Source organism: Urocampus carinirostris, chromosome 13 (genome assembly GCF_059441175.1).
Source record: "Urocampus carinirostris isolate Australia breed hairy pipefish chromosome 13, RoL_Ucar_1.0, whole genome shotgun sequence".
Taxonomy (NCBI): Eukaryota; Metazoa; Chordata; class Actinopteri; order Syngnathiformes; family Syngnathidae; genus Urocampus; species Urocampus carinirostris.
The window spans coordinates 13,459,708-13,477,290 of record NC_142361.1 but is presented as its reverse complement, the minus strand read 5'-3'; the positions used below and the strand labels follow the sequence as shown (position 1 = coordinate 13,477,290).

Genomic DNA, 17,583 nt, shown 5'->3' with positions numbered 1-17,583 from the left:
GAATTATACCGTGGTGTTTACGGAGCCAAACCCTCTCGTCCAATCTAATAACCGGCTTCAAAAAATATGTCTCCATCGCATGGGACCTTTGTGTTGGACGCTGAACTCTGCCAAGGTGTGGGAGCTTCTGCGCAGCACTATAGAAAACGGAAGCTGCAACTGTCAAAACACCTACATAGTGCAATTTTTTGTCTTGTTTGAGCCTCCTGTTGTATGAAGGTCAAAATGACCCGCCAATGTGTTGTTAAAAACCCAGGAAAAGAGTTCTGTAAATCGGGAATGTCAAACTCATTTTAGCTCTGGGGCCACATGGTAGAAAAAACATTCTCACAAGGACCGCACAGGTAAATTAAAGAGACAGAAAGAAATAAATTAAAAAAGAAAGAAAGAAAGAAAGATGAAAGAAAGAAAGAGGGAAGGAAGGAAGGAAGGAAGGAAGGAAGGAAGGAAGGAAGGAAAGAAGGAAGGAAGGAAGGAAGGAAGGAAGGAAGGAAGGAAGGAAGGAAGGAAGGAAGGAAGGAAGGAAGGAAGGAAGGAAGGAAGGAAGGAAGGAAGGAAGGAAGGAAGGAAAGAAGCAAGGAAGGAAGGAAAGAAGCAAGGAAGGAAGGGTGGAAGAAGGGAAGGAAAGAAGGAAGGAAGGTTGGAAGAGAGCAAGATGAAGGCAATATGGAAGGAGGGAAGAGAGAGAGAGAAAGAGAGAGAGAGAGAAATAAAGAGAGAAAATGAAGGAAATTAAAAAAAGAAATACAGAGAAAAGGTAGAAAACAAGAGTGGGGTGACAAGAGAAAGTGATAATCACAAATGAAAAAGAGAGAAAATAAATAGCAGAAAAAAGAGCATAAGAGAAATAAAAATACAGAATAAAAGAAGAGAGAGAGAGAGAGAGAGAGAGGGAGAAAGAAAGATAGAAGGATAGAGACACAGAGAGAGAGAGAGAGAGCGAGAGAGAGAGAGAAGGGGGAGGGAGAGGGAGAGAGAGAGAGAGAGAGAGAGAGAGAAAGAGAGAGAGAGAAGGGGGGAGAGGGAGAGAGAGAGAGAGAGAGGGAGAAAGAAAGATAGAAGGATAGAGACACAGAGAGAGAGAGAGAGAGAGAGAGAGAGAGAGAGAGAGAAGGGGGAGGGAGAGGGAGAGAGAGAGAGAGAGAGAGAGAGAAAGAGAGAGAGAGAAGGGGGGAGAGGGAGAGAGAGAGAGAGAGAGAGAGAAAGAGAGAGAGAGATAGAGAGAGAAGTTAAAAAAAGAACAAGAGATAATGAGAAATAGAGAGTGCTCAATATATTAAGAAATAAACCTATAGTCGTTTTCAGAGTGATGCCTGTCTTTGACAACATCAAGTTGACATATTTAAAACTGCAGCCCTTTTCTCGCAAACCTGATTAGAACCCTTGGCGGGCCTGATCCAGCCCGCAGTCTTTTGAAGTCAACGTCAGCACGAGATTGAAAAAAAATAATAAAGCAAGCGTGAATGCGAGGTGAAGTTTTTATGAGAGAGGGTGGGGGTCAAGTTGGCTGGGGTCGGGGAGTTTTAGGAGTTTGCCATTTTAAATAAGATATATTATTATTGTATTATTCTTTATCATGAAGACGAGAAAGAAAGAGATAAGCGCTGTTTACTTTAATTATCATAGGTAGACAACATAGCTATGTGACCTTTATAACCTACATGCCTAAGTCAACGTTTAAATACAGTTCTGTGCTGTGCAACTAACGAAATAAATCCACAAAATGTGAGTATTATGTAACAAAATATACTTTTTAGAGTATAATCCTGTAATAGCTGTTGAAAAAACTACTGACGTGAGTATCGTGCAACCTCTCCGATGTGACATTAGCCAATCCATTACAATTTGAAATACTAACGACAGTTGCCGGAGAGCCAGCATAATGTAACTTGCTCAGACCTGCAGAAGCATAGAGGGAACATTGATTTCAAGTATGATTTACCTTGAATCAATTCTGCTTTGTATTCTCTTTTGAAGGCTTAAAGGCTTGACAAGTTCTTCAAGTCATGGTCCGAGCGAGGATTTTGGTGCATTGTTTTGTCTGTATAGTATTTCTGTTTTTGATACTGTAAAAAGTGACCAAAAACTTGCAAAGAATGTATCAATGAAGTATTTGATAGGGAAAATATACAGACCGGCAGAAAGACGGATGGACAGACTTTCATTTAATTGCCAGGAAAAACTACATCTTGTTATTTCCAGTAGTGTATTCTTTTTTGTACAATTATCTTATGGAAAAATTACCAATAATGCATTAGCCAAAAGAAAAAAAAACTAAAAAAGCATCCAAAATAGCAATGGTCTTATGACATCACATCTATGGTGAGACGACCCATGGCTTTCACTCGCGATTGAGTTTGTCCATGACGAGGCGGTTTATTTTTCATTTGGCCCATAAGAGGAAAGCGATGGAAGATGTTATCAAAGTGGAAGTTCTGGCATGTTTCTACCAAAATGACATTTTCTCAAAAGTTCATGTGTTCCTCTGGTTCCAAGCTTCTGTTTGTCGCTAACTGGACTTTGGCAAATGTTTACATGCTAAGGTAAATACTACAGTTGATCCATTTCAAATGTACCCGAAGTCCAATGGCTGATCCTAAGCTATGTATAGCAAACACTTAATTTACTATTATTTTACCATTCGGAATGAGAGTAAAACGCATTTATCGTACTATTATCATCACCAATTCTCTCTAAGTCCCATTTTCTTGTCACTATTCATTCATCCGTCTGTTGAAAGCTAAAATTCCCCAAAAATATGTGCTTAAAAAAGAGGAGAGTGAGAATCTGCAGGGTAGCAGCTGCAAGATATTTATTTTTCTTTAAAACCAGCCACTTTACTCAAAGGGCAATTAACTTCATTGTGTTATTTGCATTTTCGTTCTCTCAAAGGTTTTCTTCCTCTGTATCACTTTGTTGTCTCACTGGACTTATTTTTTAAAAACCTAATGACTTTTTGTCTTTTTTTATCGGAAATGTATTAATGAAACATACCTGTCAGTTATTCATCATTTTATTGTGTGTTTGAAAGTCCATTTAAAAAAATTAATAGTTTTCATTTTCGGTTTTCGGCCATGTGTTTCATGTTTTAAGTTTTCGCTTAGTGCTCCAGATTTTCATTTTGTTAATTCCATAGTGTATAAAGATCTGTGATTGCATGAGTGGAAGAGTTCAACGTTAAGAACTATTGTCCCGACTCATTTTGAATGTAGACAAAGAAAGAAAAAATCCATCTAACCAAGCCTCACTCCACTGAAGAACAGCTCCAAAAGTCTTTTGGGCAAAATCTGATTACCAAGTGACTTAAACAAACGGGGGGGTTGACCTCATAATGTCTTGAGTATATTGGACTGCCCAGTTGGAACCTGCATCGTTTAAATTAAAAAATAAAAAACGAAAAAGAAAAACAGGAAAAAAGACTTCGTAAAGTCTGCATTTTTGTGAAACAAAAGTGTGCAACCACTGGAACCGTGACATATTTGGGGGTAACAAAAAGTGAAACGCTGTGCAAATTCACCAACCAATGACAGCCAGACAAGAACAAACATTAATCAAATCCAGCTCATCTGACAGAAAGGTTAAATGATCCTGTGTGTGCTACTCAGTCCTTGCCATTAATCTTTAATCAAGTAATAAATAAAAAATTTACCAGCAATCTTGGCAGCGTTTTTAATTAATTGGACATCAAGGCGCATTGCAGAAGCTGCCGGGAACGAGGAGTCCTTACGGGATATTGAAAACGCGGTTGGTTAGTGACGGGATTATTTGATAACGATAAAATCATAAACGAAAGAGCGAAAAACGTGACGAACCAAAAGGCAAAACTGTCGCATGGTCCAGGGAGAATCGCATTGTAACCGCCTTTGTGGTTTATCTCCGACCGCCTAATTGGAATGAGATCCCTCCAATCCAAATGCAGCAAGGTGGAATGAGGCGTGAGCGATTCAGTTATTTGTTTATTTAATTTGCGCACAGGCTTCCAGTCGAAAAGACTTGTAGAAATAAACTGGCCTGTTACAGAGCTCATTGCTCTACTTTGGGGCCTCCCACGCGATGATCGCTTGAGCCTGACCTATGGTATGGTAGAAGGGTAGATGATTTGTGTCACACTAAAACTAATTGAAGAAACACACTTCGGAATGCCTTTCCTCGCTACATTTGGAACTGCCGCATCTGCTGCGTAGGCGGCAGGGCGAAGCGGCATCAGCTATTAAAATAGCTTGTCTTGACACCATCTTAACACAATGTTTCGTGTTATAGGATTTTACGAGAATCAAGGACTTTATGGGGTACATTGCGTGAGTTCTTGCCGTTCCAAGATCGGTCCTAACTGCTATATGTCTCTACACCGCCTCCACTTGCACATGACATGTTGCATATTTTATTGTATAGTATAGAGTAAGAGGAATCATTTATCGCATTTTTTCACACAAGAAGTCGTCCCCCCCCCAAAAAAAAAATAGTCATTTGTGATATTGTTTTCCCTTATAAGTGCACCGGACTATAAGGCATTGGGAAATTAAACTGCGATAAGGGATAGGGTTGCACTACAAATTAACAAATACCTTAAATGAATGCCATATGTGAGCAATGGTTTTTTAGTGGAAATATATCTCATCTCATCTCATCAGCTACACCGCTTATCCTCAGTAGGGTCGCGGGGGTGCTGGAGCCCATCCCAGCAACCATTGGGCAGTGGGCAGGGGACAGCCTGAACTGGTTGCCAGCCAATCGCAGGGCACACGGGGACAGACAACTCACTCAATCACATCTCGGGACAATTTGGACCGGCTAATTTACCTGAAATGCATGTTTTTGGAATGTGGGAGGAAACCGGAGTGCCCGGAGGAAACCCACGCAAGCACGGGGAGAACATACAAACTCCGCACAGGAAGTCTGGAGCTGGATTTGAACCCACGCAGGAGGTTCCCAAGACATTAACTGTGCCGCACATGCGCTAACCAATGCGCCGCCGTGCTGCCCGTGGAAATATATCACTAATTAAAATGCAAATTATGTCAAACCCAGATCGCAGTGGGGACAGCCCCAGATTATATCTATTAGACCAGTGGTTCTCAACTGATCTCACATCAGGACCCACCATACCATCCTAATGAAAAGCTACAACCCAAATCCAGGGAAAAAAAAATCCACCTCTGCAATGTATCGAAGGAAACGTTTGTGTTGTCTAAAGCAGATATAGTAGAATCTATTTACCTTTTTTTTGAGAAAACCAAAACATATACTTGGATATAAGCGTACATCACATATTATAGACCCCCTGAAACGGTTTTAAAACAGCCACATTCGAAAATAAATTACAAATATTTAAAAATGAACTACCTAAACAATGATAATTATGAAAAAAAAATCTAGGGAAGAAAGATTGATATACTGGTAAAAAGGTAAACATTTAAAACTTAAAAACCATTTACCTGTACCTTCCAGCAGCGCTTCAATGGCGGGCACTCGTACACCATTTTCAGATATCACACCTTTCCCTATATTACTCGATCGTTGTTGTCACTGTTTTCCGATTTTCCTTTTCCTCACCACTAACTTTCTTGTGACCCATTATTATGGGCAGAAAAAGGAATAAAACCAATAAAAGCAAAACTAAATGAGATGTGGTGCCTATCAAAAGGTAAAGAATCAACTGAAACTGCAGACCTTTCAGTTTTTTTCTCTAATTAGCATTACTTTGCCTAGGGAAAGGCCCACGACCCTCTAAAAACAGGTCCACAACCCACTTTTGGGTCCCGGCCAACCAGTTGAAAAACACTTCAATAGACCACTCGGGATACAGACGACACATGAGAAGGCATTAGCTTTTATATCATCATAATTGAATGTATCATTATTCAATGTATTCAACGTTGGTCACTTGTAATGCTTGTTTTGAGCTGAGAAAAAGTAATATAACATTTGATAATGATTTTAACCACTTCTAGTTTTTCATTTCTCTAAAAGTCATATATGGAAAAGTGACTTAATATAGTTTGATAATAAGATTAGACCTAATGTCTTTTCATATGCCATCAATGTCCCTAGTGGCCTAGTGGTTAGGATTCTTATTGTCCCATCCGGGTTGAATACCTGTTGCCACTATTTTAATGCAATCGTGGTCAGCCATAAAAATTGACCCATCAATAGTTGTACAAATATGGTAATATATTCATATCCATTTCCAACTTTATTGGTATGTACAAGCGCGTTGTCAAATTTCTGGCCAATTTGTGGTGTACGAGTTCGCCTATTAGTCCAGAAAATACGGTGAGTAGATCCATCCCCTTCTCCTAATTTGCATTGCAGGTGGTAACAAGCTGGGTAAGAACTGAGCGGGAAAAAACATTTTACACTTGTTGCCCATGTCGACTTATACTTGACTCATGATAATGCCTTGTTACCCAGAAGCCCAATTTGTCCTCACTTCCTTAAACTGTAGCTAATCTCTGCTTTCAATCACCTCCGGACATCTTTGTCTTTATCCAATTACTCTGAAGACATTAGGTGTTCCCTCTACTGAAAACGTTTGCAATCTCCAATCAAAGCCCCAATCACCAAAACCAACTCAAGCATAAGTACAATTTCTCATCATTGTTCTCACTATTTACGGAGTTATTGTTGGAAATGCAAAGTGCATGCTTTAAAACGAGAGCCAATGATTTCCTTTTTCTTTCAGCCACTGCAGCAACCGTTCTTGATACGAAATGCAATTCTGAATCAATGTTTCAATAGGGCAGTTATGGAAATGTTAGAGTTGTAACTTGAACATCATGTGCATTCTTCAGGACTGTGGTAGAAAGCAGGACTACATTAGACAAGCTGCTGCCGGTCTTCTACTGCTCGTCCAATGAGTGCCTGCTGACCTAGTGCGTTTCCACCTGGTACAGAAGCTGTACTGATGCGGACAGAGGGGGGGTGCAGAGGACAGTAAAGGTAGCATAGCGCATTATTGCCTGCCCTCTCTCCTCCCTGACGAACATCTACTCCACTCTGTGCCTCAGCAGAGCTTAAAAGATAATTGGATACTTCTAAGAAAAAAAAAACAGAATGAGGAACAGCTTCTTCCGAAGAGCTATTACCACCCTGAAGCCCCATCTGCAGTGTCTATGAGAACAATGCACTGTACAACTGCCACTGTGAATATAAACATATTTATTATGTCCATCCATCTATTAACCCTGGTCAAATCCCTCGAGTGGGGTGACCGACAGCAAGGCAAACACATACACACAAACAAAGAAAAGCAAAAGAGCAAAAAGTAAAGCAAAAAACACAAATAAATTGGAACATGGCCAACTCAAATGCCCAAACAGGCAAACAAGGTAAGCACCTCGGCACCCTAGTTGGTCACTCTTTCGTCCTTCCAGATGAATGGGAAACAAGAAAGCGGCCATGTCACTCGGGTCAGGGTGACACAACACTCTCTTCTGTTCAACAGCAGGAGCCAACAGGTTTCACTTCTTTCATACCTGCCGTATCATACATGTGCCCTACCTATTCCTTAGAACATGTACAAACATCCCGAGAGCTCGAGCTACCAATATTTTTATCCACATCCACACCATTCGCGGCCTTCCTATTGACCTCCTTCCATTTACTTCTGTGGCATACATAGCAATGTATTATGTATCATTAGTATATTGTTTTTTTTTTTTACATTTTCCATCCTACACGTTAACTTCGTTAATTTGTTTGTTTTTATTCTGAAAGGAGAAGCCCTCCAATTCCGCTATACTCGTATTATGACAGTTAACACCATTCATTTATTCATTTACATAACGCGGGCTAACATCTGAGTGTTAACTATGCTACCACTACGGAGAGAAAAGAACGGGGAACATATCTTGAGAACATTCATTCATTATCTGCACCGCTTATCCTCAGTAGGGTTAAGGGGGTGCCTTAGCCCATCCTAGCTATCTTCGGGCAATAGGCAGGGGACACCCTGAACTGGTTGCCAGCCAGTCACAGGGCACACAGAGACAGACAACTCACTCGCTCATTCACACCTAGGGACAATTTGGACCGGCCAATTAACCTGACATGCATGTTTTTGGAATGTGGGAAGAAACCGGAGTGTCCGGAGGAAACCCATGCAAGCGCGGGGAGAACATGCAAACTCCACGGAATAGGTTTGGTCCCATGACCTCAGAACTGTGCCACACACGAGCTAACCACTGCGCTGCCCTGCTGCTCTTGAGAACATTTTAATTATACCAATAGACGGGTTTGCAGACACAGGAAAGAGGTTTTTGTTTCTCTAACCTTTTTGGGCGGAGTTTGCATGAGCTTCAGCCCAAGATGTTTAAGTGTGAAAGGTAATCAATATTTTACAAAATATTTTGAAGGAGTTTTAGCCTTTACGCGGTCATTATTTTAATTTGGTAGTGCTTTTACATACCTAAAAAAACAATTCCGAATTCCACTTCATTGCATAAGAGTGGTTGGCCTTTTTTCTATGTATATCTTATTTTATCGAAAAACATCCCACAAATTTACAAAAATACAGAAACTAATACTAAAACTAATGCAATTAAACTAAAATGAAGAGTTCTTGACGGCCAAATTGGCAAGAATATAACCCAACATGAGTAATATGTTTTGGTCACCTCTAAAGAATATTCCTTGTTGTTTTGCTTTTTAGTGTGAAGTTCATTCCGACACATTTACTTGTCTTGTACCGCCATCTCCAATGGTTGCTATTTTTGGTCTCTTATCTGTTCCAATAGCTTCTGACCTTCCTGGTTGTTTGCAGAGTGTTGTTGCTTTTTCTCTCTGCTGGCCAGACATGTTATTGTATTTAAAGGGAAGGAGGCAGCTCTGCCATCCTAGCACTACGGCATTAGGGATGTGATGCACATTTCAAAATGGAAAAAAACACTCCAAATGGTTTCTATATTGTTGTAATATGGAAATGTGTCACTGCATATATATAGTCATGATTCTTCAAGTTTTCACCTATAACTTTTTTCTTTTTTTTCAGTTATGTATATTTTCTTCACCTATGCTGTTGTAATTAATGGCCTTTAGAATTATTCATATATTTGAGTGTCGTTATGACCATTTACTTCATGAGGTAATCACTTGACTTCTTAAAATACGTATTTTTTCAGTTATTATACAGTCTCTACAATGATATAAATTATGTCTTGGTTTGCTTTGGAGGGAAGGTCTTGTTAACACTTGCTAGACCCAGTCATATCGGTACATAGGTTTATGTCAGCCATTTTGACTGTGCATTTTGCAAAAACCACACAGTTCTGTACTTTGTTTGAATATATTGCGTTTATTGCTAGTGTAATTGGAATAGAAATCTCAATGCTCAACGCCAGCATTTATTTTACCCGTCTGATCAACCTGGTTGTTAGACGAACACACGGAGGAGGAAACGCTGTTTGCTTTTAGTAACAATTTTATTGGCAGGCATTCGTTGACTCTGCTAACGATCTCTGTCTTGGAATTATTACTATGTTGTGTCATTTTTCTTCGTAAGGTCTTATAAAGTTCCCTTATTCATTAATTCATTTTCATTTTTCTCTCTAACGTGGTTATTTTATTTCAATTTTGTTAAAATTAGAAATTATGAAAATTAGAAAATCTCAAAGTACAGCACTTCTATTAGGGTAGGTTGACTCCAGTTTTCTGCAACTTATTTTGCATAAGGTTATCCACTTGAAATGAAAAACTTGACCCGAAGTAAACAAAGAAAGGTTTAATTCTTTGCTAAGTGAGGCTGGGTTGAACTCTACTGTTCTGAATGCTGCCCCTAATCTTGGGGGACATTTGGGTAATGATTTCGGTGTGTTATTTTAGTCACTTCATCGTAAGAAAAACAAAAACAATGCCTGAAAACCGCCTGCTGAACATATAGGTAGTTTTGTTCATAAGGTTGCAAGCTAAGATTGCATGACAAAAAGTCTAGAACAATTACAATCCCATTGTGAATGCAAACTTTAAGTTTTTACATAACTTGTTCATCCCTTGCTGTGTGAATGACTGTCATACATCCTGGTACATCATGCGGTTGCATTTTACACTGTATCTATCGAGTGCTTATCTTTGGAAAGTCTTTTTCGTAATTCGTGTCGATGCGGCCCAGTTGGCATTGTCGGGAATTCAATTACGTGACGCCATGGTATCCCAAGACATCAATCATATCTTGGCTCTCCTCTTCAATGATGTCTGTCACGACAGGCCCAACTGCCTCATCTATCATGCGTTGTTGAGCGCCTATGTCCCACTTTTTAAGAAGTAAAATCCAACAAAACAACGTCAAACTCCTTCCCTGGATCTGCAATCCATCTGAATCTCAGACGCCAAAACAAGTGTGCACCTGCCTTATCTGCACGCTGCTTTGGGCCGGGTTACCGGGAAGCTCGCTCGGCTCTCATCCACCATGTTTTTGTGCTTGTCTCGAGACCGCGCAGCGAATTCCTAATATCCAATTTAGGAGCCTCTCTCCTCTTCTTAAATGACTTAATGCTGTCCACTGAGTTAGCGTGCGCTCTCCAGCCCCCGGAGAAACTTGTATTGAACAGAAAAAGTCATTAAAGGCAGACACACTTGCTAATTTTACACTGAATTAATTATCTCTCTATGTTTCAAAGCCACTATGGCTGGTAGCGTTTGGCAATCCTCCACACAGTATAGTAGCATCATGGCAACGAGTACGAGCTGTGATTTTTCGAAATATGAATAAAAAGCCTCTAGATTAACGCACCATTTTTGTCAAAACGTGTCGATGTACCTGTCTTGCGTTTCTATGCTGTTTATAATTGTTTCCCCCTTTTTTCTTTAAAGTTGCATATTGCGCCCCCACAACATGCTGCTTTGTCATGGTGGTACAAGGTACACGGTGTTTGTTTAGTCCATGCATTCAGCCATTTTCGTAGGAAGCCTAATCTTCCCTGACCCAGCCATTTCATCAAGCTCATCTGACGGGAAATAGACGTGTCCTGTGTCATCCTTCCTGGGGCCTCCTGCAGGTGGGACGTGCCCAGAACACATCCTGTTTTTGAGGTATCTTTACCAGATTCCTGAGCCACCCACACTTACTTTTTTTCACTGCGGAGGAGAAGCTGCTCTACACTGAGTACCTCTCAGATAACCAAGCTTCTGGCCCTATCTATAAGGTAGATCCCAGACACCCTAATTTTAGTCACTTGTATTCAGGATCATGTTCATTTGGTCTCAACCAAAATTTGTGACCATAGGCTAGTGCAGGCGTGTATGTGGACTGATCGAGAACTTTGCCTTTTGTCACAGCTTCTTCATCAATATGATAGACAAGGTACAGGGTCCTTATGACAGCAGGACAGCCGTAACAATCAGCCCGTCGATTTCCCTCATTCGACCCCAGAATACTTGGACTCTTCGCCTTGGGGAAGGATCTTATCCACGAACCTCAAAGGGCATTCCACCTTCTCCACCTGAGAACCATGGTTTCGGATTTGGAGGTTCTGATGTTCATTCCAGCTGCTTGACACTGGTAAAGTGGGATTTTCTAAGAGTTATTGTTCTATCTTCTTTATTCATTATCCATTATCGGTCAATTCATAATACGCTACAAAGCCTAGGAGCCGGGACTCTTACTCTCAGCCAAAAGGCCAAGCCAAGGTCCTAGCCTTAAAGCCTTGCTGCGCTCATTGCGAATGCACCGTTCCCAGAGGTACTGCAATACTGGGCCGATGCGTGGAGTGGATAGAGCAAGCTCTTATTTCATCTTTGGATTGCAACAACATTCATGATCATGGTATCTCCTAAGCAAACAGCACCACAACATCGGCAAAAAGTTGATGAGGGGGGTGAGGGACAAACAGAGTTGGTGGATACAACCGAAATGTTTGATATTTGATCTTACATTACACATAGTCCAGTGTTTTTCCCGAATTGCTCAGTCCACATATTAAACGGATTTGGGAGTACAGTCCATAAACATGCCCGATTAAAGTCGCCGTTGACGATAAAGCTCCGTTGGGGTGTGCAAGCTGCTGTTAATTGATAGCAGCGGGCAGGAGATTTAGCGCTATGCTAACGTTAGCATCCGGTGAAACGGTTAGCGGTGGAAAGTAAACAGCAAACACAAAGACCACAGTTAACTCTCCCGGTGCATAGAAGTGTCTGCACGATACTGCTAGAAACTCCATATCGAGTGAGCGGTGTGTGTCAATGGTTCGGCTGTTATTGTAGCATGTAGTCTCCAATCCCTGTTTTTACCGGAGTCTTCGTCTCGTTCGAGCCGGTGATGTAATGCGGCGTCGGGAAAGCCAAGACTCCGTGATGACTAAAATACTCCAATTCCGGACGTTGTTGGTGGCGATCCGCAGCTCAAATTCACTCATTGTGGACGATGGATCTGGCGTTGGTTGAACATGCTTGGGAGCGCTAGTCTGTGTGGTCGCCTTCTTAGCTCAGACTCGACTGGCAGCCTTTTCCTTTTGCTCCGTCGTTGTCGGCAGGCAGATCATCCTGGGAGATCCGGTGGTCTCTGTATATCCCTCGGGATGTTGTGGATATTATTGTATATGCGAAAGGAGTCGAAGGGAAAATATGAGCGATCAGGGGACACTGAAAAACAAAAAACGAACTGGAGCCTGAGCCGCAGCGTTGCACGCGCCGCCATCTTGACTTTAGTGCACAATCTCGCTGAAAAAGTATATTTCTGTAAATGGTGTTCAATAAGATTTGAGAACTGAATCACTGACCACAAAAAGCTGATGACGTTTTCTGATGAGTTTTTCTATGAATTAAGGAATGTTTAATTGGGAGTGAAAAAATTTAATTCAGTTCAGGATTACATTTCAATTCCATGTGATAGAATATGGCTCGGTTTGCAAGGTGACCATTGGGTTATTTATTCTGTTGTCATCTACAAAATATATCTCTCGAATGAAAATTTAATTTAGTACGGTGTTCGCTTTATTTTAAAGTGGAAAGATTAGGTTCCTTATTTTCCGCACTAGCCCCAAAAAAATCTTAATTAAGAAGGAAAAAACATATATAGGTTGCACCATAATATAAGTCGCTTTTAGGGGGATACATATTTGATAAAATCAAACACCAAAAACATACATGTCATACTGAAAGGCAATTTAAAATAAAATAGAGAAATGATTAATATGTTCACAAGGTATACGAACATTCTCATGCCTGTTAATTTCAGTATCGGTGTGACCTATTTCGAGTTCTTCAGATAACTATAGTACAACCGCGACTCACATTCTGTGCTTACACAAGTTTCTCATTATCTCCTAACTTCCTTTCTGCTGCTCGATTGCCATTTTCAGCTGCATAGTTTACAATTTTGAGCTTGTAATCTGCGGAACACGATTTTTTTTCCCTTGCCATTTTATTCCGTCTTCTCAGTTATTTTTAAAAATGATCAGTGTAGTAGTGAAACATTTCGCCCCAAAGCAGGTGTGAAAAATGTCCACCCGCATGAAATGCTCCCACCCAATCCCTTTTGGCATACGTCACCCATGCAAACATCACTTAAATGACCGTGGATCAAATTTGGGGGAAAAACGCAACAGAAAATGTAAGAACGGTGGATCAATCGTTCCTTGTATGAATATAAGTTTTGAGCAAGTTGAAAGTATTTACTTTGACAAAATGACGCCGTATCTTCTGAAGGTTTTAGATCAGGGGCATGGTGTAATAATTGTCTTTGGTTTCCAATCATCTGTGGTCTGTGCAGCCCTTTGAGACTCTTTGGGATTAAGGGCTATACAAATAAAAATGACTTGACTTGACTTGAATGTTCCCTGCCCTCGGACTGGGTTCCCACAGGTTTGATCCTTAGCGGAGTCATACCTAAACAGATAAGTGCATCTGGAGTATACGGTGCATCCCCGTCCAAATATATGAAAAAAAGCTGCAACATACAGCCTGGAAAATAGGGGACATTCTCAAATGATTCAATTAAATTTGGCTAAATCAAAAGTGGCTTTACTTAGTTTATTTGATAGTAAACAACAGTCAAATTGATTCTAGCATCAGTTTAGATCTGGAAGTGTGAGGCACAGTTTCTCTTCTTGTGCTTCCTCAAACATCTTCACCCTCATCATTGCCATGCATCTCACTTGTGTGCTTTCCCATTTCTCTTTGGAGCAAAGCATCAACATTCATAGCTCATGACCGGTGGCAGATTAACATATCCTCCAGTGGAGCTGGACCGGAATGAAATGTGAGAGGCCTCCCTTTGGGGATACGGGGGTGTTAGGGATTGTGGCTGAGTCACTTGTGGGTCTCTAAATCATGCGTTTAAAATTAATGTCATGGACTGAATTAAGGCTGGGGAGCATGCATACGCCAGAGACATGCACAATTATTTATATCCCTGCAGGATGAACTGATAAAACCCGACTATGTTTAATTTGAACTATGGTCCAAAGGTATAAGATAAGTATAGAAGGTCAGGACCTATTTTCTCTGAAGACTTTAGATATGAAATTTAATGAATTCCTTATTAATTTTTTTTATCATCACTCTTACTCACACACAAGTGAGAATATTGAGTACAATAAAAGTCTAACACACTGAAACAATTGGCTGAATGCTGTTCTTGGAGACTCAACCTGTCTGGCCGGTGATGGGGTTGTGGCTTGTATTAGGTGGAACGGACACCAATACACAGATACCTGAAATTAAAATTCCATGCACACCTTACTTCATTTTGTCTGCATCAAACGGGGTGAAATGTTTATGTTGGATTATTATGTGCATGGATTTTGGGAAAAGTGGTTCTAAATGCTAAGATTAATGCCTTGTTTCTTAACAACTCTGCTCAAAAATGACACCAACACTGTTCTTTTGGCAGCTTTGCTATTGCTTTACGCTTCGTGCTTTACGTCAGCTGGCATTACTTTGTATGGAATAATTGTCCTATAAAGCGTTATCAGACCCTATGGGTTTTATATATATATATATATATATATATATATATATATATATATATATATATATGTGTATATACCTTGAACCTATTTACCTATTTAGATATGTATTCATATATATATATATATATATATATATATATATATATATATATATATATATATATATATATATATATATATATATATATATATATATGTCCCTGTGTGCCCTGCGATTGGCTGGCAACCAGTTCAGGGTGTCCCCTGCCAACTGCCCCTTGATTGCTGGGATGGGCTCCAGGACCCCCGCGACCCTACTGAGGATAAGCGGTGCAGCTAATGAGATGAGATATATATGTATATATATGTATATATATATATATATATATATATATGTATATATGTATATATATATATATATATATATATATATATATATATATATATATATATATATATATATATATATATATATATATATATATATATATATATATATATATATATATATATATATATATATATATATATATATATATATATATATATATATATATATATACTGGACTGTCTCAGAAAATTAGAATATTGTGATAAAGTTCTTTATTTTCTGTAATGCAATTAAAAAAACAAAAATGTCATACATTCTGGATTCATTACACATCAACTGAACTATTTCAAGCCTTTTATTATTTTAATATTGCTGAATTTGGCTTACAGCTTAAGAAAACTCAAAAATCCTATCTCAAAATATTAGAATATCATGAAAAAGTATACAAGTAGGCTATTCAACTAATCACCTGAATCATCTAATTAACTCGAAACACCTTGCAAGTGTTTCCTGAGCCTTAAAAACACTCAGCTTGGTTCAGTAAACTAAATCACAAGTATGGGGAAGACTGCTGATCTGTCTGCTGTCCAGAGGACCATCATTGATACCCTCCATCAGGAGGGTAAGACACAAAAATAAATTTCTCAAAGAGCAGGCTGTTCACAGAGTGCAGTTTCAAAGCATATCCACAAAAAGTCTGTTGGAAGGGAAAAATGTGGCCGGAAACGCTGCACAACCAAGAGAGATGACCGCAGCCTTAACAAAATTGTGAAGAAGAGCCGCTTCCAGAATTTGGGGGAGCTTCAAAGACAGTGGGCTGAAGCTGGAGTCCAGGAATCAAAAGCCACAGTTCACAGACGTGTCCGGGAAATGGGCTACAATAGCCGTATTCCCATGGTCAAGCCACTTCTGAACTCAAGACAACGGAAGAAGCGTCTGACTTGGGCTATGGAGAAGAAGCACTGGACAGTTGCAGAGTGGTCCAAAGTCCTCTTTTCAGACAAAAGCAAGTTTTGCATTTCATTTGGAAGTCAAGGCGCCAGAGTTTGGAGAAAGGCTGGAGAGGAGCAAAATCCAAGTTGCTTGAAATCCAGTGTGAAGTTCCCACAATCAGCAATGGTTTGGGGAGCCATGTCAGCTGCTGGTGTTGGTCCACTGTGTTTCATCAAGTCCAGAGTAAATGCAACTGTGTACCAAGAGATTTTAGAGCACTACATGCTTCCATCTGCTGAAAAGAACTATGGAGATGAGGATTTCATTTTCCAGCATGATCTGGCACCTGCCCACAGTGCCAAAACCACCAGTAACTGGTGCACTGACCATGGCATCACTGTCCTTGATTGGCCTGCTAATTCCCCTGACCTGAACCCCATTGAGAATTTGTGGGGTATAGTTAAGAAGAAGATGAAAGACACCAGACCTACAAATGTAAATGAGCTGACGGCCGCTATCGAAGCATCCTGGGCATCAATAACACCTCAGCAATGCCACAGGCTGATTGCCTCCATGCCACTTCGGATTGATGCAGTAATCCGTGCAAAAGGATTCCCAACCAAGTACTGAGTGCATCAATAGACATTTTCAAATGTTTGATTTAGTTTTGCTGTTATAAAATTATTTTTTTACTTGGTCTGAGGAAGTATTCTAATATTTTGAGATAGGATTTTTGAGTTTTTTTCAGCTGTAAGCCAAAATCAGCAATATTCAAATAATAAAAGGCTTGAAATAGTTCAGTTGATGTGTAATGAATCCAGAATGTATGACATTTTTGTTTTTTTAATTGCATTACAGAAAATAAAGAACTTTATCACAATATTCTAATTTTCTGAGACAGTCCAGTATGTGTGTATATACCTTGAACCTATTTACCTATTTTCTCGACCTATTTACAGAAAATTCGTAACCTGAACTCCTTTTGCAGTTCAGCGTGCTAATGCATTTATTTTGTCAGTTCTTGCTTGTACTTCACCGCACAGCTTTGTTAAGGAACTTTCCCAAAAACAAATTTAAGGCTTATGAAATCGAATTCGCTCCCCGTAATATCTTTCAGAAGCAAACATCACACTCGAGTTGTTCTGAAATAAATTCTCGCACATGAAGAAATTGAATCCAAAAACCCCAAAAATTGTTTTTTTTTAAGCAAACCAAACTCATGAACGTATTTAAATATGACTTGCATCACAAGGACAACTACAGAGCGTCCTTATTTCAAGGTGAGCTTCAGCTTCATGGACGGTTTGCTTTGGATAGTAAAAAAATAATATAATATAAGGAAATATAACTGACTTGTTTTATAGTCCTGAGCATCAGGTTAGAGAGGTTAGGGAATGTCACATTTTTGGGGGAAGGGTTAGCAAAAGGGACATTAGC

The 17,583-nt window shown here is 39.7% G+C and overlaps 1 protein-coding gene and 1 pseudogene across 5 annotated transcripts in view; both read right to left on the bottom strand.

Moving 5' to 3' along the window:
- The window catches only part of LOC148353766 (glutamate receptor ionotropic, delta-1-like), a 486,866-nt gene that overhangs the window by 93,106 nt on the left and 376,177 nt on the right, over positions 1-17,583 (bottom strand). The gene's annotated exons all lie outside the window — the stretch shown is intronic.
- On the bottom strand, positions 11,653-11,774 carry LOC148353767 (U2 spliceosomal RNA; annotated as a pseudogene).